This window comes from Dermacentor variabilis, chromosome 2 (assembly GCF_050947875.1).
Source record: "Dermacentor variabilis isolate Ectoservices chromosome 2, ASM5094787v1, whole genome shotgun sequence".
Taxonomy (NCBI): Eukaryota; Metazoa; Arthropoda; class Arachnida; order Ixodida; family Ixodidae; genus Dermacentor; species Dermacentor variabilis.
Window position 1 is genome coordinate 269,509,030 of NC_134569.1, and position 26,950 is coordinate 269,535,979.

A 26,950-nucleotide genomic window follows, 5' to 3' on the forward strand; every position below is an offset into this window, starting at 1 on the left:
TGTAGTATTCCCATGCATAATCAGGGTTACAGGGCGGTTGTTCCATGTCCCTAAGATGTGTCTCTACAAATCCATAAACCATTAAGTTCTCCAGCCTTAGTTGTTCTTCGATTTCCTCCAATTTTAGCCTATTTCTGCAACCTTGCATGTTAATGAACCCTATGCCTGACTTAATTTGGCTCTGGTGCTTATTCCTGTCGCCTCTCCTACAGTACCGATGCTTGCTCGTTTGTGTCTCCTGCCCCGAATCGTCCGCGCCTACACTGCTTCTTTCAGGGCTCTGGGTCCCCCTAAATATTCTGTTGCCTGGCGGCCCATCCTGCCCCCTATCCTTTTGCCAGTGGCACCACTGTAATGAATGCCACCCTGCACAAAAGGCCGGAAGCCGGTTCCATACACATCCCTGTTGACCTCCATAACGCTGTACCCGAGTCGTCCGCCAGACTCCTAATGACTCGATTGGCCTCAACCAATCAAGCCTCAACTGCGGGGCCTGGCCTCCTTTCCCGTTCTGCCACTCCACAACGCCAGGCCCCGCACACTCTCAAGTTCAACGAATGGCCACAGGGGGCAAAAAAGTTGACCGCGCGCCGCTGCTAGCAAAATCAGCATAGTAATATCACTTCAGGATGCTTACGTTAGTTCCAACATTTCCCGCTAGAGGCGCCGTAAAAAGCGCAATTTTCACACATGTTCGTTGGAAAGGAAAAAAAGAAACCGAAAAGCTGGTGGAACAAGGAGATACGGGAAGCGATCGCCGAACGACAGAAAGCTTCTCGAGAGCACAGGCACGAAAAGAAGGCGCAGCTGCCACAGGATGAAGTAAGAAGTAAATGGGAAATATACCGGGAGAAAAAGTCTATGTTTCAAATACTGGTGCATGCAAAATTAAAAGGTGAAAGTGAACGTTGGTTGTCAGAGATACGTGAGAAAAAGAAGGCCGCACCTAGAATATTTTGGATGGACGGATGGATGCAAAACTTTCATAAACGTCCTGAGGTACGCGACTCAGCGCGCTGCGGGCCGCTCCCACGTTGGGGCAGTCAGGCCATGCCCGACCGCCGCATCGTGGGCCCTCTGGACAGACCATAGTTGCGCCCATGAACCACATAAAATTATTAGGCAAGAAGTCAACAACAATACAACAACATACCTAGACGAAGATGAAAACAAACTGGAAGGAGAAGCGGCAATAAATTACATCCGAAAAGCAACAGCCGCATCTTTCCAAGGCAATGACGAGGTTGTACTTGATGAAAAAAAGAGCATGAAAGAGACCCAAGTGGAAAAGGAGCTGGTGCTGACAAATTTAAACTGGAAGAAAGCGGAAGAGAAAATCCCTAAGCGCACAGCCACACGGCTAGACGAGGTTCCCGTTAGGCTGATAAATGAACTAGGACCAAAAAGTAAGGAAGCTCTGGTGAAAGCAGTGGAGAAAAACTTTAAAGGATAGACGAATACCACACAGTTGGCGACAAAGTAGAATGAATTTAATTGATAAAGGTAAGCAAAGACAGAATTCACTCGTATAGACCGTTGACCATTACATCGGTAATATACAGGCTAGCAATGCAGGCAATCAAATTAAACCTTCAATCATCGGCAGAGAATAATGGCATTTTGGGAGAGCTTCAGAATGGCTTCAGGATAGGTAGGCGTTTGGATGATAACTTGTTTGTTCTTACTCAGTGTATTGAAATATCAAAAGCAGAAAGCAGACCGTTGTTTGTGGCCTTTTTAGACATTACAGGAGCCTTCGACAACGTAGACCGTAACATTTCGTGGGATATTCTGGAAGGGGAAGGCTTAGGTAACGATTTTCTACAGCTTTTTAGAGAGATTTAGCTAGAAAATACCGTTTGCGTTGAATGGGAAGGGATGAGGAGCGAGGAGAAAGTTCATATCAACAAGGGACTGAGGCAGGGGTGCCCTTTATCCCCGCTGCTGTTTACGATGTACATGGTGAGGATGGAGAGGGCGCTAGAAGGAAATAATATAGGGTTTAATCTCTCATACAAACAGGCGGGTACAGTAATAGAGCAGCAACTCCCAGGTTTATTTTATGCGGACGACATTGTGTTGCTAGCTAACAAGCAAAGTGATTTGCAACGTCTGGCTGATATCTGTGTACAGGAAGGCAACAATTTAGCTTTGAAATTTAGTGTTAGAAAATCATGTGTTATGGTATTCAATGAAAACAGTGAACAGACAGTGAAGATACAGGGCCAAGAAATACCTCGTGTAACAGAATATAGATACTTTGGTACACGGATAAACGAAGGCAATGGATATATGGAAACACAGGAAAAAACCATAACAGTAAAGGGGAAGAGAAATGCAGCCATAATGAAGCACAGTGTGCTATGGGGATACAATAGGTGCGAGGTCCTCCGAGGTATGTGGAAATGTGCAATGGTTCCAGGACTTACTTTTGGAAATGCGGTTGTTTGCTATAAATCAGGGGTACAATCAGAACTCGACGGGAACCAAAGGTCAGTGGGTCGCCTCGCATTGGGCGCTCACGAGAATACTACAAATGAAGCTGTGCAGGGTGATATGGGCTGGACTAGTTTTGAAGTGAGGGAAGCTCGAAGTGAAATTGAGTATGAAGAATGGCTATATGGAAGAAAGTAAATGGGCTGGCAGAGTGTTCAGGTATCTGTACAGGAAAAACATTGATTCACAGTGGAGGAAAAGAACTAGGAAGCTTACCAGCAAGTATGCGGCCTGTAGGGTGGACAACACAGCAACAAAGAAGGTCAAGCGGAATGTCAGAGAGGCTGAATTAATCTCAAGGGTAGCGGCAATGGAAAATAAACCTGCCATGAGCAACTACTTAAGAGGAAAAAAAAGAAAATCAGGAAAGAAACAAGTTATGATAACTAAAAGGGAAGCTCATTACTTTTCGAAGCGAGATCGGTATGCCTTAGAACACGCACCTATAAGGCGATATATAAGAAGGAAGAAGAAGCATGTGCTTGCTGCGGTAAAGCTAGGGAAACTACGGAGCATGTTTTATTAGAATGTGAAGACGCCTACCAAGCAGTCGATTTAAGTACCACTGGCCTCCTCGAAGCCCTTAGGTTCAGAGGGAGCAGTGGTAAAGCAAACATGTCCGCAATAGACATTAGTAAGAGGCGACTGGAGGATTGGTGGAAGAAAAGTAGGGAGGCGAGAAAAGACGGAGACGGACAAAAGCACAGTTCGAAATAGGGGATCAGAAAATTTGGGCGTGGTAGTTCAGAGCGTTTTTTTTTCTTTTTTCATTGTTTAACCTAGGTAGGATATTAGGCAGTATAGTAGCAAGAGCTTGGTGGCGCAGCCTACCGCCCCGTTCCAAAGGGGACGCCCATGATATCCATCCATCCATCCATTTTAAAGGGCCCCTGAAACAGTTCGGACAAATTTTGTAGACGCGTAGTACAGCTTAAGTAGAACATTCGCATCACAATTTAAGTGAAGCGTTACGTATTAATGGAGCTACAAACGATTACAAGCCACCCTTCTCCCTAGCCATGCTTTTCGTCCTCAACTCGTTCGCCGAGCGATCTGGGTGAAGCTCCGCCTTCATTGGTACTGCGTCATGATGCGACGTCACATCGTCCTCTTCCGTTTGTTTTGGAGCCTGCCCCCGGCCGCGCGAAACGTCTCCGCTAGCCGCTTGCCGTCGATACCAAGCGCGAGCTTTCAAAGCATGCGTTGCGAGCATTCTGTCGTAGCGCCGAACGTGTCTGGTATTCCGGTAATCACACACTAGCAGAACGTTTCGACGGAACGGTGGAGTCATAAGCTCAAGCTGATGAAGGAACCTTAGTGTAGACGTACGTGAGCTGTCTGATAGGTCTCCACGGTCCAGCTACCCATTGGCGCAGAGCTTAGCCAGCGAAAGAGCTAATATTGCTCTAACCAAGTGTAAAACATTTTAAACAGTTACAAAAACAACGAGTTAACGATTACACTCCTGCGAAAAATTTACACCAGTAGCAAAGAAGAATGCATTTTGTTAGTGCTACTGTGTGTGGTTGAGTTCTATGCCGCCAGGTGGCTGCACCGTGTAGACCATTCACATCTGCGCTTTTGTTCATCCCCTGAAACGACACGCAAGGGGACACGGCCAGGCCCTGTCACCTTGCTCTTGCGTTTACCCTAATACCGGGCTCGCGAAACGCTATTGCGTTAGTAATCTTCCGGTGTAAAGTGACGGCCGCAATCGCGCAAATCCTGGCGCCCATCGGATAGCGAGTCCAATGCGCTGCAGCCAGTCCGCTCGTCGGCTGGCTTGCAGAGGGACACGATGTCGCAGCTTCACTTATTGCCAGTCGCTACATTTGCAGTCCACAACGCAACAAAGCCAAATCATAGCGCTCGCGAAAAAAGCGCTTGGCGCGAGCGAGTGTCTGCCTGGCTGTCTGGCTCCAGTGTAAATAGCCTGTAAATAGCCTCTTCTGTCTGTGTCTTTCCACACGCAACATTCTGGTGGAGGTTAGCGATTCCCGTCCTCTCTACGGAACTCCGAAGTGTTCGGCACACCGAGCTTGTCACCATGCCTCCCGGTAACGTGCCCGCCTCTTCAACGGCTTCGGCTTGTCCCACTGCTCCAATCGTCACGGTTACCCCACATCGCGACCCAGGTGTGTTCAGTGGCCTGGAGGGACATGATGTTGACGACTGGATCAAGTTCTATGAACACGCCAGTGCTAATAACAGGTGCGACCCAACGATTATGCTCGCCAATGTCATCTTTTATCTCGGCGGCACCCCACGCTTGCGGCACCAGACACAGGACGACGGGATAACCAGTTTGGACAATTTCAAAGAGAAGCTACGGGAACTGTTCGGCGACCCCATTGGGCGCAAGGCTGCCGCGAGATAGGCTCTTGCGTCTCGTGTTCAGTCATCTACGGAGCCGTACGTTTCCTACATCCTCGACGTCTTGGCTCTATGCCGCAAAGCTGACGATGCTGTGTCCGAAGAAGATAAAGTGTCACATATTCTAAAAGGCATCGCCGACGACGCTTTCAATTTGCTTGTTTTCGGCAACGTCTCGACTATCGACGCCATCATAAAAGAATGCCGTCGCTTTGAACAAGCTAAGAGCCGCCGTATCACACACCACATCACGCGGCTACCCAACACTGCTGCTACGTCGACATGCGAGGGTCGACCACTTCAGACCACCACCTGTGACGACGTCACCCGTATTGTTCGCCGCGAACTCGAGGCCGCCTGTTCGCCAGCTTTCTCCACGACGCCTCCCAATCCGCCGGCAAGCACCATGGCGATGATTGAGGCCGTCGTCCGACAGGAATTTGAGAACACAGGTCCCCATTGGACCACGCATATCCTCTGGACATCCCGCTTAGATCTGAACGTCCAAGTCCCGATCGGGACGTCCAGTGGATAACATGATGACATTCATTTCGGGATGTCCTATTTAAGACATCCTTCAGACATCCACACCATTGAACTTCTGGTATCTAAACAAAATCCCAAAACTTTAATCCTATGGATGTCCGAAGGATGTTTTCAGCGGGATGTTCCATACCGGACATGTGTGGGACCAACACACACTGTCCAACTCGTGCCACGTGATTATATCGCGGAATATTAAGTCTCTACCACGGCTGCCTTCAGCGCACGCTCTTCCGAAAAGACATGTCAGCCAGCAATGTGAAGTTGCTGCACTCAGAATCAAACTTCCAATGCAGACGATAAGTGGAGAAGGTGAAATGAACGGACAACCGAAACTGCACAAGCATATCGGGAGGAAACGTCACAAAGCGACAGGCACAACGCCGGAACAGCAGCGCATTACCACCTACCACAATGCGTAACCGAATCAATAGACCTCAGACTCTGCCCAGCCGGCGCTGCGGAAAAACCCGTCACCAGCGCCCCCACCGCAGTCTTGGCATGAACTGAGTAGTGCAAGGAGAGCTGTCCGCAAGCGAAGTTGCATAGGCCACAATGGACCCTTCTCTTTCGTTTGTGTTGAGGTACAGTTTCCTAAAAATCAAGGACCTGGAAAACTTCTTCCGCCCATCCACGCTACGAAAAGGAAGCGCAGCAGAGCTAAGTACGTGTATAATATAAAATAAAGTCTCAAGTGTTGTTTCGGCGTGCTGCAACTCGCAAGTAGAGAGAGCATCAGGTTTGTCTATAGGCACATTAGCATAAAAATCTAAGCGTTTCAAATTGGTTCATATTGAATATGTCCTGAACACAAGACTTAAGTATCTCCTATATTTTTATGTATTTTATAGCAATAGTCTCGCAATTATTTACAGAGTAAATCCTTTCATAGCCTTTTCCAGGGTAGCAAACAGAAAACGTTTTCCAAGACAGCAAACAGAGTGCGCTCATAACGAAAGTAAGCTTCCTACAGTGCCTACGCGCTGCATCTTTCTCGCAGGAGCTACAGCATCGCTCAGTACCTTAATTTGAACTTTTCGCAGACCCTTCGAGCAACAAGCGCGCACAAATAAATGTAAATAAACGCGAAATATTTTTCTTTACACACGTGGGTTACTTCGAAATTACACATCCAGTGCTGCTACAGCAACTTTATTGCTCACATTTGAAAAACGTAGTCGAACAGGCTCAGCACATTGCGGAGCTTGCTTGTTGTATCGGCGCAGAACATACAAAATACCGAAAGTAGAAATGAGCTCGCGATACAACGATGCTTTAGAACAGGATTTTGAATTCATAAACGAACCAAAATGTTTGGTTAAACTGACCTGCCAAATCTCTCCATTCCACTTGTTGAGATACGATAGCACATAAGCAGGATGATTCGCAATGTTGTTTTTTCTGTTACCAGCGAAGCAGATTCTTGAGTTTTCGCTTGGTTACCACGGTCCTCCGTCAGGGCTACGCAACACAATTACAGAAGAACAAAATTTTCGCTCTTTCTCATGCGAGCCGCTTTGTTGTGGGGAATGCAAGTAATCCGATTACCCAACAGGTTGAACGGCCCGTATCCAGCGCTCTCGCCTTTCCCCTTCATACGATGGCGATGGAAATCGGCAAAACTGAACGTTGTTATTCCGTCCTTCACGTTCATGGCAATTTACAACACAACAGTAGCGTCGATTGCGGCGTTTCTTCGTAGGGCGCGGAGCTATCCCGGTTGCCGTCGTTTCCGCCAGCAGTCAGAAGAGTGAGCCTGCAAGCGTGGCCCGTCCGACTATGGTAGAAATCCATAGCTCTCCGTCTGGGTGTTAAACGCGCAACACTCGCAATATGGACCAAAATGTAGTTAAATCGTTGTTTCGCAGTCTCTATAGCTGCATAGGCAACTTAGCAACAGAGTCGGGCTTCGCACTTCTCAATTAGTGCCTCTTCGCACCGGCAGGTGGCGCTACGCGTCTCGCAAAAATAAAGCCCCTTGATAATTTGAAAGTAGCGACACTCTCCTCCTCACGGCGCTTTCCTCCTCGATACTCCTCACCCGCCGGCTGCGCACGGCACGCTATTCCTCCTGGGCTCCCGCGGACGGGCCGCAGGATTCTATGGAGGCGTGTTCTTTTGGGCCAGTTGCGCGCCCCACTGGGGTTCAAAATTTTGAGAAATGCTAATAACAGCATCGATAATGCTGAAGGCAACGTTTATGAGGAGGTTGGTTTTTTCTTAAAGCCGTATGAACGGCGTATAGCGATGTAAAGGGAGCTTTGGGGCGAGTTCTATGCTCCAGACAATTTTTCTGCCACGTGATCAGATGCTTTACTTCGTGCGTCTGATCTAGTATTGCTTGTGACACATCCCTTTGTGCGTGGTTTATTAAGCGAAAGCTTTAGACCTCTGTTTCAAGGTCCCGTTGTGAGCTACAGAAAATATCACGTGACCGAAGAAAGGCGGGAACCGAACCAAAGCATGTGCAGCCGCGCATAGGAGATGATTAATTATTAGCAAAGTAATGATGATAAGTGATTGGATTAAGATGAATTCGGGTGTATTAAGGAGCGTTAAGGTGGATTAAAGTTGACGAAAGTGGATTAAGGTGCATAAAGGAGGACAAGGTTGGATTAAGGTCGATGAAGGTGGATTAGGGCGGATGAAGGTGCGTTGAGGTGCATTAAGGACGTTTATAGTGGATTAGGGTGGATTAAAGTGCATGAAGGAGGATGAGAGTGAATTAAGAAGAATTAAGGTGCATTAAGGATTATGGTGGGCTAAAGTGAATTAAAGTGAATGAAGGAGGATAAGGGTGGATTAAGGAGGATTAGGGTGGACTAACGTAAATGAATGTGGATTAAGGTGAATTAAGGACGAATATAGTGGATTAGGGTGTATTAAAGTGAATGAGGAAGCAGTAGGGTTGATTAAGGGGGATTAAAGTGCATTAAAGCGGGTTATAGTAGATTAAGGTCGATGAAGGTTGATTAGGGTGCATTAGGGAGAACTCTCGTGGATTATGGTGGAATAAAGTGAATGAAGGAGGATTAAGGTAGATTAATGTGGATTCGGTGGATTAATGTGCATTAGGAGGATTGTGGTAGTCTAATCGGTCTTAATACTCAATGAACCCTAATTCACCTTAGTCCACCCTAATCCACCTTAATGCTCCTTCATCCACCTTAATCCAGCTTAGTACTCCCAATCCACCTTAATACAACCTAATCAACGTACATCGCCCCTAATGCACCTTAGCCTACCATATACGGTCTTAATTATAATTCTCCTTTATCAATCCGCATCCATCATAATCCGCCTTAATCCTCCATCCACCTTAATCCTTATTCATACACCTTAATCCAACGTTATCCTGCCTAATAGTCCCAATGTACCTTAATACACCCTAATCCACCTTAATCTACACTAATCGAACCTAATCGGTCTTAATCCCCCTTTATTTTCACCTAATTCACCTTAATCCACATTAATGGACCTTAATCTTCCTTTATCCACCATAATCCTCCCTAATCCAAGTTCATGCACCCTATTCCACCCTAATCAGTCCTAATAAGGCAGCCCTACAATCTATGCTATCAGCTCTGCGTCGCGGGCCATTCGAACAGCTCGTGCTCGATATTAGATGCCTCCTTCATATATCACATGAGAAAGGACATCACGTGACGTTTCAGTGGCTGCCAAGTCACTGCGGCGTCATAGGAAATGAAGCCGCCGATAAAGCCGCTCGGACAGCTCTTGAAGACACACAGGAAGAGGCCATACCACTTTCACGGTCCGACGCAGCCAGAAGCCTTCAAGTGCTTGCACGGGAGATCACGCTCTCTCTATGGTGCACACCAAGCAGCCAGACCAACCGCAGCAATCATCAACACGACCGGCCCTCATTGATGCATCTGTGTATGCCAACTGGACTCCGCCGAAGTGAGGCCACCCTGCTTTATCGCTTATGGCTAGGGGTGGCCTTCACGAAATCCTACTCGTTTCGCATTGGAATGGCCGACAACGCTCTCTGCAATGCCTGTCTTTGCGAGGAGACGCTGGAACACATTCTGTGCGACTGTCCTGAATATGATGTTCAGAGACAGTCCATGGCGTCCGTTCTAGAGCACCTGGACAATAGACCATTGTCAGTTGCAACCATTTTCACATATTGCCGACAGAAGACATCGCAGCTGAAGGCGACGCAGGGACTACTTCGGTTTATGAAGGATACGGGCTTGGACAAGCGGCTGTGACAGTGATGTCGCGTACCGCGCAAGAGTGACGGACTGTAACTGACGATGTGTTTGCTGTGTTATGTGCTCTCTCTCTCTCTCTCCTCCTCCCATCTTTCATCCCCCCCATCCCGCTCCCATGTGTAGGGTAGCAAACCGGTTACGCTACACTGGTTAACCTTCCTGCCTTCCTTCTCCATTTTTTTCCTTCCTTCACCGTAATCCACCATAATCAGCCTTAATCCTCCTCCACCCACCTAAATCTTTATTCATGCATCTTAATCCTTCTTAACTCACTCTAATCCACCTTAATCTTCTTTAATACACTCTAATCACATTAATCCTCCCTAATCCACCTTATTTCAATCACTAATGATTCATGAATTGGGTAATATTACCCAATTAATGAATCATTAGTGAGAATGATATCATTCTCTTATACAGGGGTGGACATGATTTGGGTCACCTCTGGCCTTCCTTGGGTCACGTGATACTTCCAGTTTACAACGCGACCTTGAAATATAGAGATCTAAAGGCTTTCGGCTTAAAACTAAAAAAAAAACAACACAATGTTGACTAGCTAACGTTTATCACCTGCAATGTACGGGTATATTGGCCACTAATTTTTTCAGGGCGCAAAGCAGAATCTATAATGCTGCACTTCCGACTGAATAACAACAGTTAGCAACGTGCCAGGGTAATATTAAGCATACTGAGGACAACCGCAACAAAAGCGCTGGTGAGCAGGCCGGAAGAACGAAAAAAAAATGCAGCATTACGGGATGCTGTGCTACGAGCTCTAAGAAAGACGCCTCAGCTCGCAAACAACGCTGTTCTTTGTCGGAATAAAGTTCTTTCGGCCAATGTCACGCAGCCACTGCTTCCTGCGCAAGCGGTCACGCTTTCCTTGTGGTATCATAAAAACGGCATAGCCATCTTCAGGCTTCTTGCTGCAGCCATATGCACAACAGCCCGGCATAGCGCTAGCACAGAGAGCAGGAAACACGGCGTACAACGTTCGCTACGCCGAGCTAAAGCGCCGAGCCAGCAGTGCTCAGGAGGAAAATGGCGCGAACGAAAAAGCAAAACACAAGCAAAACCCAAGATAGGCGCGTTTCCAAGGGCAACGGCAGGGAGACCAATCGGCGTGCAGAAAAAAGGGGGCAAAACTGGTTACCGCGGCGGGAACGCACAAGGGGTGAGGAGGAGGCGAGGAGGTCGCGCGGCGGCGGCAGAGTTCAAAGAGTGTCGTTACTTTCAAATTATCAAGGGACTTTACGCAAAACTCCAGAGTCTGACGTTCAACGTGTCCTACCTGGTGTTCTGTGGTCGTACGTTCCTACTACACTGTACTCCTACGCTCTCGTAACATGTCAAGAAAAAAGAGTACGGCAAACTATGCAACGCCTGCAACCCCTGCCGTTGTACAGAGCAGTGACTGGCTTTACCCAGTCAAATCACCACTGTCTGTTGCATGCACACGACGCTTTGCTCTGATTTGCGCGTAGTCGGTCACTTTATTTAGCGCCGCCGTCTTATTGGATCCCTTCGCCCTTTTGTGTAAGCTCGGAATGCCTGAAGGTTGCTGGGTTGGCATGGTCCGCGCACTCACACGCTCAGCATGCGCTCAGTTCGTGCGCTTTCTCTGAACGTGATGGTTGTGTCGTTGTGTCATGGGCTCATGAGTTCCAGCGTGAGCGTTAGTCAGTTCCAGGTGAACGTTTTTGTCATGCGCATTGTAGCTCCATTTCTGCTGCGCCTGCATGTCTTACGCCTATAAAGAGGTAAGTGACAGTTCATGAAGTCGACGTTTTTCTATTAGCAGCCCTGCAATTTTTCGACTAAAGTATCTGCGCGTACTCGAATGGCGGGCATTGTAGTACATCCCCATCATTTTCAGCGACGGTAACATCAATCGGCGACTGACCATTCGTTGTGCTGCGTTTGGGCGCATCGTACTACTTTTCTGCAAACTTCCGAGCTTCCTCTGTCCTATATCTCTGATCCGCCAAAAAAGAAATTCTGAATTCGAAACTTTAGAACCGCTAACTCCTTCCATGTAGCCCACATGATGGGTCCGCGAGAGTTATCGTTGTGTCTTTTCTGAACAGTGGCGAATAATAAGAAAATGAATATTAATTATAATAACTTCCCGACACACACTATCCGGAATAGCGTTGCTTAAGCTTCGTTTGCGTTTTCTTTGCGTAACCGTGCTTGCGAGAGCAACCAATCGTACAACCTCGTAAGGTTGAAATAGCCGAAATTTTGTGCTCATTTGTACCACGGTCGGTGCACTTGCTGCACGTTAAGGCCGGCAACTCTGCTGAATTTTAGTATGTCTGTCTTTAGGGCTGCTATATTGTCCTTACTAACAGCGCATGTACTTTTCTTGGAATAACGAAACTTTAGGACGACTTGTTAGATTTCTGCTTACTTAAGCCTGTTTCACATGATGAGATTTTCGTCGCACCGGAAGTGCGATTTCTGTTGTTTGCGATGAAAATCGCAGTCGCAGTGCCGACCCCCGATTTTCCGCTGCGACCAACCGGTTGGTCGCAGTCGCAGTGATCGCTGCGATTTTCCGTCGAAACTGCGCGGAGAGCTATCACGGAGCTATTTCGCCGGTTTATTTTGGAAAATGCCGTCTCGCATAACAAGTGCAATGCGCGGAGACGTGGATTGCCGAATTCGGTACGTACTGGAAGGGAGAATAAAAAATTTGCACTGGCGATTCCATTCTCCCGTTTCTATGCGTTTGTTGACACGCTACGCAGCAAATGAAGTGCATCTTCACGTTTGCTTCGTACGCCTTTGCGAGTTGTCAGTGCTAGGTGTTCAATCGCCACCAGACGACGAGGTCGTCACAATTTTCTTTTGTTCAGTAGCATGCAAAAATTGCGCTTACGGAGTACCTTGAATTATTTCAACCTCGGTAAGGGCAAATGACAAGACAGCAAAGTACCCGAAGTTTCAACGTTGTGCTTAACGCGATACCGTTCAGTTGCATTTTCTTGTCGGTTTTCAAGCCTGAATTTCCCGATGCATCTTGAAAGCTTATCTTACGTCTTATTAAATTTGACAGAGCAAAAGTTTAGGCTATCGTAATGAATTTACTACGATAGCATTAAATCCGTGGCTTGAATAAAATAATAAATGCACGTTAAGTTGCACCTCTTCTCTGGAGAATTTTTTTTCTTGCACAGAAACCAATAAACATTGACTATGTTGCGGACTTTGTATCCTTACTGCATCTGTATTAACACTTGCTTTGACAGGTAATTAACTCTAGAGCTAGTAAATTAAGTGAATTATTCGCTTGCTATAGTGGCACAGTGACAACGTACCCTCCTTCACAATCATGTAGAACTCGTGCAACAATGCAAAAAGCAGGCAAACGGCCTGTTCTTGTGGGGATAAGACAGTATAAAACGACACGCTGAAGAAAAGTAAATCAAAACTGTGCAGTGAAGTCAGCCAGTTCAGCCAGTACAAGCAGTTCTTGCATGTTCACAGCTGATCAAGTGTGCAGAAACATTCATGCGTTACATGTTTCTAATAAGTTCGTGATTAGATATATTAGTGTGCAAGCCCATATAACGATATCTGCTGTGATTACTTTTTATAAGTAATTAAATACCATGCTACTTGCAAGAACATATCACCCGAGGATTTTAGAACACATTTCTGCATTTCAATTATGCACAATATGTGGTTTATTCAATAAAGGACCACAAACTGGGCATTTTTGCAATGACAAACTTATTCCAAATTTTACTTACCTACAGGCAAGAAAAAAAATCTATAGACAAAAATATTGTTCTTCAATTTATTCACGTGCCACTGTGGCTATAGCATTCTGCTGCTAACACAAGGCGAGGGGTTGATTTGCCAGCCATGGAAGTCGCATTTCGATGGGAATCATAGGTAAAGAAAAGCTCTTGCACTTAGATTTAGTTCATCACCTGTTATTGGACCCTTAAATTTCAAAACACTATTGCATAGGGGGGCATGCTTATGCAAAATCTAACACCAATAGAAAGCAAAGGGCAGAATTGTGATGATGATATGCGAGGTTTTATGGCGCAAGGGCCAGGTTTGGCCAAAGAGCGCCATGATAAGTGGTAATGTTGACGATGTATTATAGATGGCGTGCACAATGAATTCCTCATGGTATATGTGACATGGCTGTAAAAGGGCCTAAAACCTGTAGCTGTAAGTGGTGTAGAATATATAGGTGCTAAAATAATGACGGGGACTAGGCAGTGATGTGGGCTATGACAATGGGCTTTCGTTAAAACATTATGCAATAAAACATAACACTGACACAAGAGATTCCAGAGAGCCCTTGAATGCAGGGCTGTTAGTCGTGGGCTAAATGTTGCCTGGCCAAATGATTTTCAGGGTGTCGGTTTCGGCTAAAAAATCCAACACTGTTTGCAGATTAAAAAGCGGTTCATCGCTAAGAAAAAATGCAGGATGAAGGGGTATATTCCCGCGATATGCAGCAGGCAAATGATACTTTTTCCTCTCTGTTTCTGTGGAAGGGCACTGAATAAGAACATGGATGACTGAGAATATTGCCGCACTTAATACAAGTTGGAGGATCGCACCCCGTCAAGAGATAAGAGTGAGTACCGTGTGTGTGGCCTATTCTTAATCGGCAAAGAAGTACTTCCTTGTACCGTGCTTTTTTTCCACTTACCCAGTTCCCCAGTTTTGGTTTTACAATCTGAAGCTTATTCATTGCTTGTGTATCCGGCTCGCCTTGCCAATGTTTCCTCAATTTACGGCGCAGAAAAGGCTTTAGGTCTGTGGCAGGGATAGGTGTACTTCCATCTTTGTCGCTAAAACTCACTAACGTAGCCATTTCGTCAGCAGCCACATTGCCTTCTATACCCCTGTGGCCAGGTACCCAGCATAAGACGATCACTTGGTTGCACAAATTTGCAGAGCACAACAAGGTATATAGTTCATTCAAAACAGTGTTCTTGTGTTATCGTAGGCTATTGTCTTCGCTAAGGCTATTGTCTTAATATCGCTAGGCCGTCTTAATATCGCTAAGGCTATTGTCTTAATGTCGCTAAGGCTATTGTCTTCACCGACTCTTAATGAGTCGGTGAAGACAATAGCCTTAGCGATATTTGTGAGCCGTATGTGTTGAATAGCCTTAAGAATGGCGTATGCTTCCGCTGTAAAGATACTCGTGTGTGGGGTTAGTGCTCCAGATGTTGAAAATGAGGGTCCCAGAGCGGCGTAAGCAACATCAGCTGGAGACTTCGAAGCATCTGTGTAAAATTCATCACAGGAGTACTTCTCCTTGAGTTCCAGAAAATGCGAATATATGTGTACCTCCGGATCTCGTTTCGATATTTCTAAAAAAGATGTCACATTGGACAGTCTGCCACTCCCAAGGCGGTGGAAGGCGTGCAGGAGCCATAAGGACATTGTGTAAAAGAGGGGCCCCAGTTATTTTCTGAGAGTGCTTCCAACCGGAGGGACAGAGGAGGCCTAGTGGCTGGGCGGTTACGAAATAGCCTAGCAGTGGACAAGTCGCATATAGCAGAATGACAAGGATGTTTAACATCTAAGCTAACTTTCAGGGCATAGGAAAAAGTTAAGTATGCCCTTTCGTAGTGAAATGACCATTCGTTTGATTCGACGTAGAGGCTTTGCACAGGGCTTGTCCTAAAGGCGCCTGTAGCAAGGCGGATGCCTAAGTGGTGAATAGGATCTAGCATTTTCAGAGCACTAGGTCCAGCAGAATTATAGACTATTGCTCCGTAGTCAATCCGTGTTAATATTAGACTTTTGTACAGCTTTAAAAGGCATCTCCTGTTGCTTCCCCAAGATGGACGTGACAACAGCTTCAGCTGATTTAAAGTATTGAGGAACTTTGCCTTAAGATACTTCAGGTGTGGTACAAAGGATAGCTTGCTGTCTAAAAGGATACCTAGAAATTTATGTTCATGGCTTACACATGGCCGTTCTCCATTTAGATCTATTGCGGGGTCCGCCAGTATGCCTCTCTTATTAGAGAACAGGACGCATGTACTTTTTTGAGGGTTTAGCTCAAAACCATTTTCGTCAGCCCACTTAGACAGTTTATTTATGCAAAGCTGTACTTGTCGGTCGCGCATACTTAGATTGCATGATTTGAAACCTATCTGGATGTCTATCTATCTGTCTGGATGTCTAAACATATCTATCTTTCTACCGCTGCAGCGGTAGAAAAGGGTTGCATCGCCTTGATTTGCACAGGCAGTCTCCTCGGGCTTTCGAGGGTTGCAGTAAAGACTTTTCTGAAAATGAGACGCGTCGCATAACACTTGGGGCGCGATATATCGCAGCGCACTCTCGCTGCAGCGGTAGAAAAGGATTGCATCGCCTTGATATGCACAGACAGTCTCCTGGGGCTTGCGAGGGTCGCAGTAAAGACGTTTCAGAAAATGTGACGCGTCGCATAACACTTGGGGCGCGATATATCGCTGTGCGCTCTCGCTGCAGCGGTAGAAAAGGATTGCATCGCCTTGATTTGCACAGGTAGTCTCCTGGGGCTTACGAGGGTTGCAGTAAAGACTTTTCTGAAAATGAGACGCGTCGCATAACACTTGCGGCGCGATATATCGCTGCGCACTCTCGCTGGAGCGGTAGAAAAGTGTTGCATCGCCTTGATTTGCACAGGCAGACTCCTGGGGCTTGCGAGGGTCGCAGTAAAGACGTTTCAGAAAATGTGACGCGTCGCATAACACTTGGGGCGCGATATATCGCTGTGCGCTCTCACAGCAGCGGTAAAAAAGGATTGCATCGCCTTGATTTGCACATGTAGTCTCCTGGGGCTTACGAGGGTTGCAGTAAAGACTTTTCTGAAAATGAGACGCGTCGCATAACACTTGGGGCGCGATATATCGCTACGCGCTCTCGCTGGAGCGGTAGAAAAGTGTTGCATCGCCTTGATTTGCACAGGCAGTCTCCTCGGGCTTACGAGGGTGGCAGTAAAGACTTTTCTGAAAATGAGACACGTCGCATAACGCTTGGGGCGCGATCTATCGCTGCGCGCTCACGCTGCAGCGGTAGAAAAAGGTTGCATCGCCTAGATTTGCACAGGCAGTCTCAAGGGGCTTTCAAGGGTTGCAGTAAAGACTTTTCTGAAAATGAGACGCATCGCATTACACTTGGGCTGCGATATATCGCTGCGCGTTCTCTCTGCAGCGGCAGTAAGGGGTTGCATCGGCTTGATTTAGACACGCAGACTACAGTGGCTTACGAGGGTCGCAGTAAAGACTTTTCTCAAAATGAAACGCGTCGCGTAATACGTTGGGCGCGATATAATGCTGCGCGCTCCCGCTGAAGCGGTAGAAAAGGGTTGCATCGCCTTCATTTGCACAGGCAGTCTCATGGGGCTTACGAGGGTTGCAGTAAAGACTTTTCTGAAAATGTGACGCGTCGCATAACACTTGGGGCGCGATATATCGCTGCGCGCTCTCGTTGCAGCAGTAAAAAAGGTTTGCGTCGCCTTGATTTGCACAGGCAGTCGCCTGAGGCTCACGGGGGTCGCAGTAAAGATTTTTCTGAAAATGAGACGCGTCGCAAAACACTTGGGGCGCGATATATCGCTGCGCGCTCTCGTTGCAGCAGTAGAAAAGGTTTGCGTCGCCTTGATTTGCACATGTAGTCTCCTGGGGCTTACGAGGGTTGCAGTAAAGACTTTTCTGCAAATGAGACGCGCCGCATAGCACTTTGGGCGCGATATATCGCTGCGCGCCCTCGCTGCAGCGGTAGAAAAGGGTTTCATCGCCTAGATTTGCACAGGCAGTCTCCTGGGGCTTACGAGGGATGCAGTAAAGACTTTTCTGAAAATGAGACGCATCGCATTACACTTGGGGCGCGAGATATGCCTGCGCACTCTCGCTGCAGCGGTAGAAAAGGTTTGCATCGCATTGATTTGCACAGGTAGCCTCCTGGGGCTTACGAAGGCTGCAGTAAAGACTTTTCTGAAAATGAGACGCGTCGCATAACACATGGGGCGCGATATATCGCTGCGCGCGCACGCTGCAGCGGTAGAAAAGGTTTGCATCGCCTTGATTTGCACAGGCAGTCTCCTGGGGCTTGCGAGGGTTGCAGTAAAGACTTTTCTGCAAATGAGATGCGTCGCATAACACTTGGGGCGCGATATATCGCTGCGCGCTCTCGCTGCAGCGGTAGAAAAGGGTTGCATCGACTTGATTTTCACAGTTAGTCTCCTGGGGTTTACGAGGGTGGCAGTCAAGACCTTTCTGAAAATGAGAGGCGTCGCACAACACTTGGGGCGCGATATATCGCTGCGCGCTCACGCTGCAGCGGTAGAAAAGGGTTGCATCGCCTTGATTCGCACAGGCAGTCTCCTGGGGCTTACGAGGGTTGCAGTAAGGACTTTTCTGAAAATGAGACGCATCGCATTACACTTGGGGCGTGATATATCGCTGCGCGCTCACTCTGCAGCGGTAAAAAAGGGTTGCATCGCCTTGATTTGCACAGGCAGTCTCCTGGGGCTTACGAGGGTTGCAGTAAAGACTTTTCTGAAAATGAGACGCGTCGTATAACACTTGGGGCGCGATATATCGCTGCGCGCTCACGCTGCAGTGGTAGAAAAGGGTTTCATCGCCTTCATACGCACAGGCAGTCTCCTGGGGCTTACGAGGATCGCAGTAAAGACTTTTCTCAAACTGAGACGCGTCGCATAACACTTGGGGCGCGATATATCGCTGCGCACTCTCGCTGTAGCGGTAAAAACAGTTTGCATCACCATCATTTGCACAGGCAGTCTCCTAGTTCTTACGAGGGTTGCAGTAAAGACTTTTCTGAAAATGACACGCGTCGCATAACACTCGGGGTCAATATATCGCTGCGCGCTCCGGCTGCAGCGGTAGAAAAGGGTTGCATAGCCCTTATTTACACAGGTAGACTCCTGCGGCTTAAAAGGGTGGCAGTAAAGGCTTTTCTGTAAATGAGACGCGTCGCATAGCACTTTCGGCGCGATATATCGCTTTTTTAGAGCCCTTTTCTAGCGCTGCAGCGAGAGCGCGCAGTGCTATATCGCGCCCCGAGTCTTATGCGACGGGTCTCAGCTTCAGAAAAGTCTCTATTGCGACCGGCGTAAGCTGCAGAAGACTACCTGTGCAAAGCAAGGCGATGAAGTCCTTTTCTACCGCTGCAGCGAGAGCGCGCAGCGATATATCGTGCTCCGAGTGTTAGGCCACGCGTCTCAGTTCCAGAAAAGTCTTTATTGGGACAGCCGTAAGCTCCAGGAGACTGCCTGTGGAAAGCAAGGCGATGCAGCCCTTTTCTAGCGCTGCAGCGAGAGCGCGCAGCGATATATCGCGCCCCGAGTGTTATGCGATGCCTCTCAGTTTCAGAAAAGCCGTTATTGGGACCGGCATAAGCTGCAATAGACTGCCTGTGCAAAGTAAGGCGATGCAGCCCTTTTCAAGCGCTGCAGCGAGAGCGCGCAGCGATCTATCGTGCTCCGAGTGTTACGCGACGCGTCTCAATTTTAGAAAAGTCTTTATGGCGAGCGGCGTAAGCTGCAGTAGACTGCCTCTGAAAAGCAAGGCGATGCTGGCCTTTTCTAGCGCTGCAGCGAGAACGCGCAGCGATATAACGCGTCCCAAGTATTATGCGACGCGTCTCAGTTTCAGAAAAGTCTTTATTGCGACCGGCGTAAGCTGCAGTAGACTTCCTGTGCCAAGCAAGGCGATACAGATGTTTTCTAGCGCTGCTGCGAGAGCGCGCAGCGATATATCGCTTCCCCAGTGTTATGCGACGCGTCTCAGCTTCAGAGAAGTCTTTATATCGACCGGCGTAAGCTGCAGTAGACTGCCTGTGCAAAGCAAGGCGATGCAGTCCTTTTCTAGCGCTGCAGCGAGAACGGGCAGCGATATATGGCGCCCCGAGTGTTATGCGACGCGTCGCAGTTTCCGGAAAGTCTTTATTGCAGCCGGTGTAAGCTCAAGGAGACTGCCTGTGCAAAGCAAGGCGATACAGCCCTTTTCTTGGACTGCAGCGAAAGCGCGCAGCGATATATCGCGCTCCGAGTGTTATGCGACGCGTCTCAGTTTCAGAAAAGTACTTATTCTGACCTTCGCAAGCTGCAGTAGACTTCCTGTGCCAAGCAAGGCGATACAGATGTTTTCTAGCGCTGCAGCGAGAGCGCGCAGCAATATATCGCTTCCCCCGTGTTATGCGACGCGTCCCAGCTTCAGAGAAGTCTTTATATCGACCGGCGTAAGCTGCAGTAGACTGCCTGTGCAAAGCAAGGCGATGCAGTCCTTTTCTAGCGCTGCAGCGAGAACGGGCAGCGATATATGGCGCCCCGAGTGTTATGCGACGCGTCTGAGCTTCAGAAAAGTCTTTATTGCTACTGGTGTTAGCTCCAGGAGACTGCCTATGCAAAGCAAGGCGATACAGCCCTTTCGAAGGCTGCAGCGAGAGCGCGCAGCGATATATCGCGCTCCGAGTATTATGCGACGCGTCTCAGTTTCAGGAAAGGCTTTATTGCGACCGGCGTAAGCTGCAGTAGACTGCCTGTGCAAAGCAAGGCGATGCAGTCCTTTTCTGGCGCTGCAGCGAGAGCGGGCAGCGATATATCGCGCCCCGAGTGTTATGCGACGCGTCTCAGCTTCAGAGAAGTCTTGATATCGACCGGCGTAAGCTGCAGTAGACTTCCTGTGCCAAGCAAATCGATACAGATGTTTTCTAGCGCTGCAGAGAGAGCGCGCAGCGATATATCGCGCTCCGAGTGTTATGCGACGCGTCCAAGTTTCTGAAAAGTCTTTATTGCGACCAGTGTAAGATGCAGCAGACTGCCTGTTCAAAGCAAGGCGATGCAATCCTTTTCTAGCGCTGCAGCGAGAGCGCGCAGCGATATATCTCACCGTTAGTGTTATGCAATGCGTCTCAGCTTCAGAAAAGTCTTTATTGCGACCGGTGTTAGCTCCAGGAGACTGCCTATGCAAAGCAAGGCGATGCAGCCCTTTTGTATCGCTGCCGCGAGAATGTGCAGCGATATATCGCGCCCCGAGTGTTATGCGACGGGTCTCAGCTTCAGAAAAGTCTCTATTGCGACCGGCGTAAGCTCCAGGAGACTGCCTATGCAAAGCAAGGCGATGAAGCCCTTTTCTACGGCTGCAGCGAGAGCGCGCAGCAATATATCGCGCCCCGAGTGTTATACGACGCGTGTAAGCTTCTGAAAAGTCTTTATTGCGACCGGTGTTAGCTCCAGTAGACTGCCTGTGCAAAGCAAGGCGATGCAGTCCTTTTCTAGCGCTAAAGCGAGAGCGCGCAGTGATATATCGCGCCCCGAGTGTTATGCGACGGGTCTCAGCTTCAGAAAAGTCTTTATTGCGACCGGTGTTAGCTCCAGTAGACTGCCTATGCAAAGCAAGGCGATACAGCCCTTTTCTATCGCTGCAGTGAGATAGCTCTGCGATATATCGCGCCCCGAGTGTTATGCGACGCGTCTCAGCTTCAGAAAAGTCTTTATTGTGACCGGTGTTAGCTCCAGGAGACTGCCTATGCTAAGCAAGACGATGAAGCCCTTTTCTACCGCTGCAGCGACAGCGCGCAGCGATATATCGCGCCCCGAGTGTTAGATCACGCGTCTCAGTTCCAGAAAAGTCTTTATTGGGACCGGCGTAAGCTCCAGGAGACTGCCTGTGAAAAGCAAGGCGATGCAGCCCTTTTCTAGCGCTTCAGTGAGAGCGCGCAGCAATATATCGCGTCCCGAGTGTTATGCGACGCGTCTCAGCTTCAGAGAAGTCTTTATTGCGAGCGGTGTTAGCTCCAGGAGACTGCCTGTGCAAAGCAAGGCGATACAGCCCTTTCGAAGGCTGCAGCGAGAGCGCGCAGCGGTATATCGCGCTCCGAGTGTTATGCAACGCGTCTAAGTTTCTGAAAAGTCTTTATTGCGACAAGTGTAAGATGCAGCAGACTGCCTGTTCAAAGCAAAGCGATGCAGCCCTTTTCTAGCGCTGCAGCGAGTACGCGCAGCGATATATCTCACCCTTAGTGTTATGCGATGCGTCTCAGCTTCAGAAAAGTCTTTATTGCGACCGGTGTTAGGTCCAGGAGACTGCCTATGCAAAGCAAGGCGATGCAGCCCTTTTCTAGCGCTGCAGCGAGAGCGCGTAGCGATCTATCGCGCTCCGAGTGTTATGCGACGCGTCTCAATTTCAGAAATGTCTTTATTGCGACCGGCGTAAGCTGCAGTAGACTTCCTGTGCCAAGCAAGGCGATACAGATGTTTTCTAGCGCTGCAGCGAGAGCGCGTAGCGATCTATCGCGCTCCGAGTGTTATGCGACGCGTCGCCGCTTTGGGAAAGTCTTTATTGCGGCCGGTGTAAGCGTAAGGAGACTGCCTGTGCAAAGCAAGGCGATACAGCCCTTTTCTTCGACTGCAGCGAAAGCGCGCAGCGATATATCGCGCTCCGAGAGTTATGCGACGCGTCTCAGTTTCAGAAAAGTCTTTATTGTGACCTTCGTAAGCTGTAGTAGACTTCCTGTGCCAAGCAAGGCGATACAGATGTTTTCTAGCGCTGCAGAGAGAGCGCGCAGCGATATATCGCGCTCCGAGTGTTATGCGACGCGTCTAAGTTTCTGAAAAGTCTTTATTGCGACCAGTGTAAGATGCAGCAGACTGCCTGTTCAAAGCAAGGCGATGCAACCCTTTTCTAGCGCTGCAGCGAGAGCGCGCAGCGATATATCTCACCGTTAGTGTTATGCAATGCGTCTCAGCTTCAGAAAAGTCTTTATTGCGACCGGTGTTAGCTCCAGGAGACTGCCTATGCAAAGCAAGGCGATGCAGCCCTTTTCTATCGCTGCCGCGAGAATGTGCAGCGATATATCGCGCCCCGAGTGTTATGCGACGGGTCTCAGCTTCAGAAAAGTCTCTGTTGCGACCGGCGTAAGCTCCAGGAGACTGCCTATGCAAAGCAAGGCGATGAAGCCCTTTTCTACCGCTGCAGCGAGAGCGCGCAGCGATATATCGCGCCCCGAGTGTTAGGCCACGCGTCTCAGTTCCAGAAAAGTCTTTATTGGGACCGGCGTAAGCTCCAGGAGACTGCCTGTGCAAAGCAAGGCGATGCAGCCCTTTTCTAGCGATTCAGTGAGAGCGCGCAGCAATATATCGCGCCCCGAGTGTTATGCGACGCGTGTAAGCTTCTGAAAAGTCTTTATTGCGACCGGTGTTAGCTCCAGTAGACTGCCTGTGCAAAGCAAGGCGATGCAGCCCTTTTCTAGCGCTAAAGCGAGAGCGCGCAGTGATATATCGCGCCCCGAGTGTTATGCGACGGGTCTCAGCTTCAGAAAAGTCTTTATTGCGACCGGTGTTAGCTCCAGTAGACTGCCTATGCAAAGCAAGGCGATACAGCCCTTTTTTATCGCTGCAGCGAGATAGCGCTGCGATATATCGCGCCCCGAGTGTTATGCGACGCGTCTCAGCTTCAGAAAAGTCTTTATTGCGACCGGTGTTAGCTCCAGGAGACTGCCTATGCTAAGCAAGACGATGAAGCCCTTTTCTACCGCTGCAGCGAGAGCGCGCAGCGATATATCGCGCCCCGAGTGTTAGGCCACGCGTCTCAGTTCTAGAAAAGTCTTTATTGGGACCGGCGTAAGCTCCAGGAGACTGCCTGTGCAAAGCAAGGCGATGCAGCCCTTTTCTAGCGCTTCAGTGAGAGCGCGCAGCAATATATCGCGCCCCGAGTGTTATACGACGCGTGTAAGCTTCTGAAAAGTCTTTATTGCGACCGCTGTTAGCTCCAGTAGACTGCCTGTGCAAAGCAAGGCGATGCAGCCCTTTTCTAGCGCTAAAGCGAGAGCGCGCAGTGATATATCGCGCCCCGAGTGTTATGCGACGGGTCTCAGCTTCAGAAAAGTCTATTGCGACCGGTGTTAGCTCCAGTAGACTGCCTATGCAAAGCAAGGCGATACAGCCCTTTTCTATCGCTGCAGCGAGATAGCGCTGCGATATATCGCGCCCCGAGTGTTAGGCCACGCGTGTCAGTTCCAGAAAAGTCTTTATTGGGACCGGCGTAAGCTCCAGGAGACTGCCTGTGCAAAGCAAGGCGATGCAGCCCTTTTCTAGCGCTTCAGTGAGAGCGCGCAGCAATATATCGCGCCCCGAGTGTTATGCGACGCGTGTAAGCTTCTGAAAAGCCTTTATTGCGACCGGTGTTAGCTCCAGTAGACTGCCTGTGCAAAGCAAGGCGATGCAGCCCTTTTCTAGCGCTAAAGCGAGAGCGCGCAGTGATATATCGCGCCCCGAGTGTTATGCGACGGGTCTGAGCTACAGAAAAGTCTTTATTGCGACCGGTGTTAGCTCCTGTAGACTGCCTATGCAAAGCAAGACGTTACAGCCCTTTTCTTGGGCTGCAGCGAGAGCGCGCAGCAATATATATCGCTCCGAGTGTTATGCGACGCGTCTGAGCTTCAGAAAAGTCTTTATTGCGACCGGTGTAAGCTGCAGGAGACTGCCTGTACAAAGCAAGGCGATGCAGCCCTTTTCTATCGCTGCAGCGAGAAAGTGCAGCGATATATCGCGTCCCTAGTGTTATGCCTCGCGTCTCAGTTTCATAAAAGTCTTTATTGCGACCAGCGTAAGATGCAGTAGACTACCTGAGCAAAGCAAGGCGATGCAGTCCTTTTCTAGCGCTGCAGCGAGAGCGCGCAGCGATATATCGCGCCCCGAGTGTTATGCGACGCGTCTCAGCTTCAGAAAAGTCTTTATTGCGACCGGTGTAAGCTGCAGGAGACTGCCTGTACAAAGCAAGGCGATGCAGCCCTTTTCTATCGCTGCAGCGAGAAAGTGCAGCGATATATCGCACTCCGAGTGTTATGCGACGCGTCTCAGTTTCAGAAAAGTCTTTAGTGCGACCAGCGTAAGATGCAGTAGACTGCCTGTGCAAAGCAAGGCGATGCAGCCCTTTTCTAGCGCTGCTGCGAGAGCGCGCAGCAATATATCTCACCCCGAGTGTTATGCGATGCGTCTCAGCTTCAGAAAAGTCTTTATTGCGACCGGTGTTAGCTCCAGGAGACTGCCGATGCAAAGCAAGGCGATGCAGCCCTTTTCTATCGGTGCCGCGAGATTGTGCAGCGATATATCGCGCCCGGAGTGTTAGGCCACGCGTCTGAGTTCCAGAAAAGTCTTTATTGCGACCGGCGTAAGCTGCAGAAGACTACCTGTGCAAAGCAAGGCGATGAAGCCCTTTTCTACCATTGCAGCGAGAGCGCGCAGCGATATATCGTGCCCCGAGTGTTAGGCCACGCGTCTCAGTTCCAGAAAAGTCTTTATTGGGACAGCCGTAAGCTCCAGGAGACTGCCTGTGGAAAGCAAGGCGATGCAGCCCTTTTCTAGCGCTGCAGCGAGAGCGCGCAGCGATATATCGCGCCCCGAGTGTTATGCGACGCGTCTCAGTTTCAGAAACGCCGTTATTGGGACCGGCATAAGCTGCAATAGACTGTCTGTGCAATGTAAGGCGATGCAGCCCTTTTCTAGCGCTGCTGCCAGAGCGCGCAGCGATATATCGCGCCCCGAGTGTTATGCGACGGGTCTCAGCTTCAGAAAAGTCTCTGTTGCGACCGGCGTAAGCTCCAGGAGACTGCCTATGCAAAGCAAGGCGATGAAGCCCTTTTCTACCGCTGCAGCGAGAGCGCGCAGCGATATATCGCGCCCCGAGTGTTAGGCCACGCGTCTCAGTTCCAGAAAAGTCTTTATTGGGACCGGCGTAAGCTCCAGGAGACTGCCTGTGCAAAGCAAGGCGATGCAGCCCTTTGCTAGCGTTTCAGTGAGAGCGCGCAGCAATATATCGCGCCCCGAGTGTTATACGACGCGTGTAAGCTTCTGAAAAGTCTTTATTGCGACCGGTGTTAGCTCCAGTAGACTGCCTGTGCAAAGCAAGGCGATGCAGCCCTTTTCTAGCGCTAAAGCGAGAGCGCGCAGTGATATATCGCGCCCCGAGTGTTATGCGACGGGTCTCAGCTTCAGAAAAGTCTTTATTGCGACCGGTGTTAGCTCCAGTAGACTGCCTATGCAAAGCAAGGCGATACAGCCCTTTTTTATCGCTGCAGCGAGATAGCGCTGCGATATATCGCGCCCCGAGTGTTATGCGACGCGTCTCAGCTTCAGAAAAGTCTTTATTGCGACCGATGTTAGCTCCAGGAGACTGCCTATGCTAAGCAAGACGATGAAGCCCTTTTCTACCGCTGCAGCGAGAGCGCGCAGCGATATATCGCGCCCCGAGTGTTAGGCCACGCGTCTCAGTTCCAGAAAAGTCTTTATTGGGACCGGCGTAAGCTCCAGGAGACTGCCTGTGCAAAGCAAGGCGATGCAGCCCTTTTCTAGCGTTTCAGTGAGAGCGCGCAGCAATATATCGCGCCCCGAGTGTTATGCGACGCGTGTAAGCTTCTGAAAAGTCTTTATTGCGACCGGTGTTAGCTCCAGTAGACTGCCTGTGCAAAGCAAGGCGATGCAGCCCTTTTCTAGCGCTAAAGCGAGAGCGCGCAGTGATATATCGCGCCCCGAGTGTTATGCGACGGGTCTCAGCTACAGAAAAGTCTTTATTGCGACCTGTGTTAGCTCCTGTAGACTGCCTATGCAAAGCAAGGCGATACAGCCCTTTTCTTGGGCTGCAGCGAGAGCGCGCAGCAATATATATCGCTCCGAGTGTTATGCGACGCGTCTGAGCTTCAGAAAAGTCTTTATTGCGACCGGTGTAAGCTGCAGGAGACTGCCTGTACAAAGCAAGGCGATGCTGGCCTTTTCTAGCGCTGCAGCGAGAACGCGCAGCGATATAACGCGTCCCAAGTATTATGCGACGCGTCTCTGTTTCAGAAAAGTCTTTATTGCGACCGGCGTAAGCTGCAGTAGACTTCCTGTGCCAAGCAAGGCGATACAGATGTTTTCTAGCGCTGCAGCGAAAGCGCGCAGCGATATATCGCGCTCCGAGTGTTATGCGACGCGTCTCAGTTTCAGAAAAGTCTTTATTGCGACCTTCGTAAGCTCCAGGAAACTGCCTATGCAAAGCAATGCGATACAGCCCTTTCGAAGGCTGCAGCGAGAGCGCGCAGCGATATATCGCGCTCCGAGTGTTATGCGACGCGTCTAAGTTTCTGAAAAGTCTTTATTGCGACCAGTGTAAGATGCAGCAGACTGCCTGTTCAAAGCAAGGCGATGCAGCCCTTTTCTAGCGCTGCAGCGAGAGCGCGCAGCGATATATATCACCGTTAGTGTTATGCAATGCGTCTCAGCTTCAGAAAAGTCTTTATTGCGACCGGTGTTAGCTCCAGGA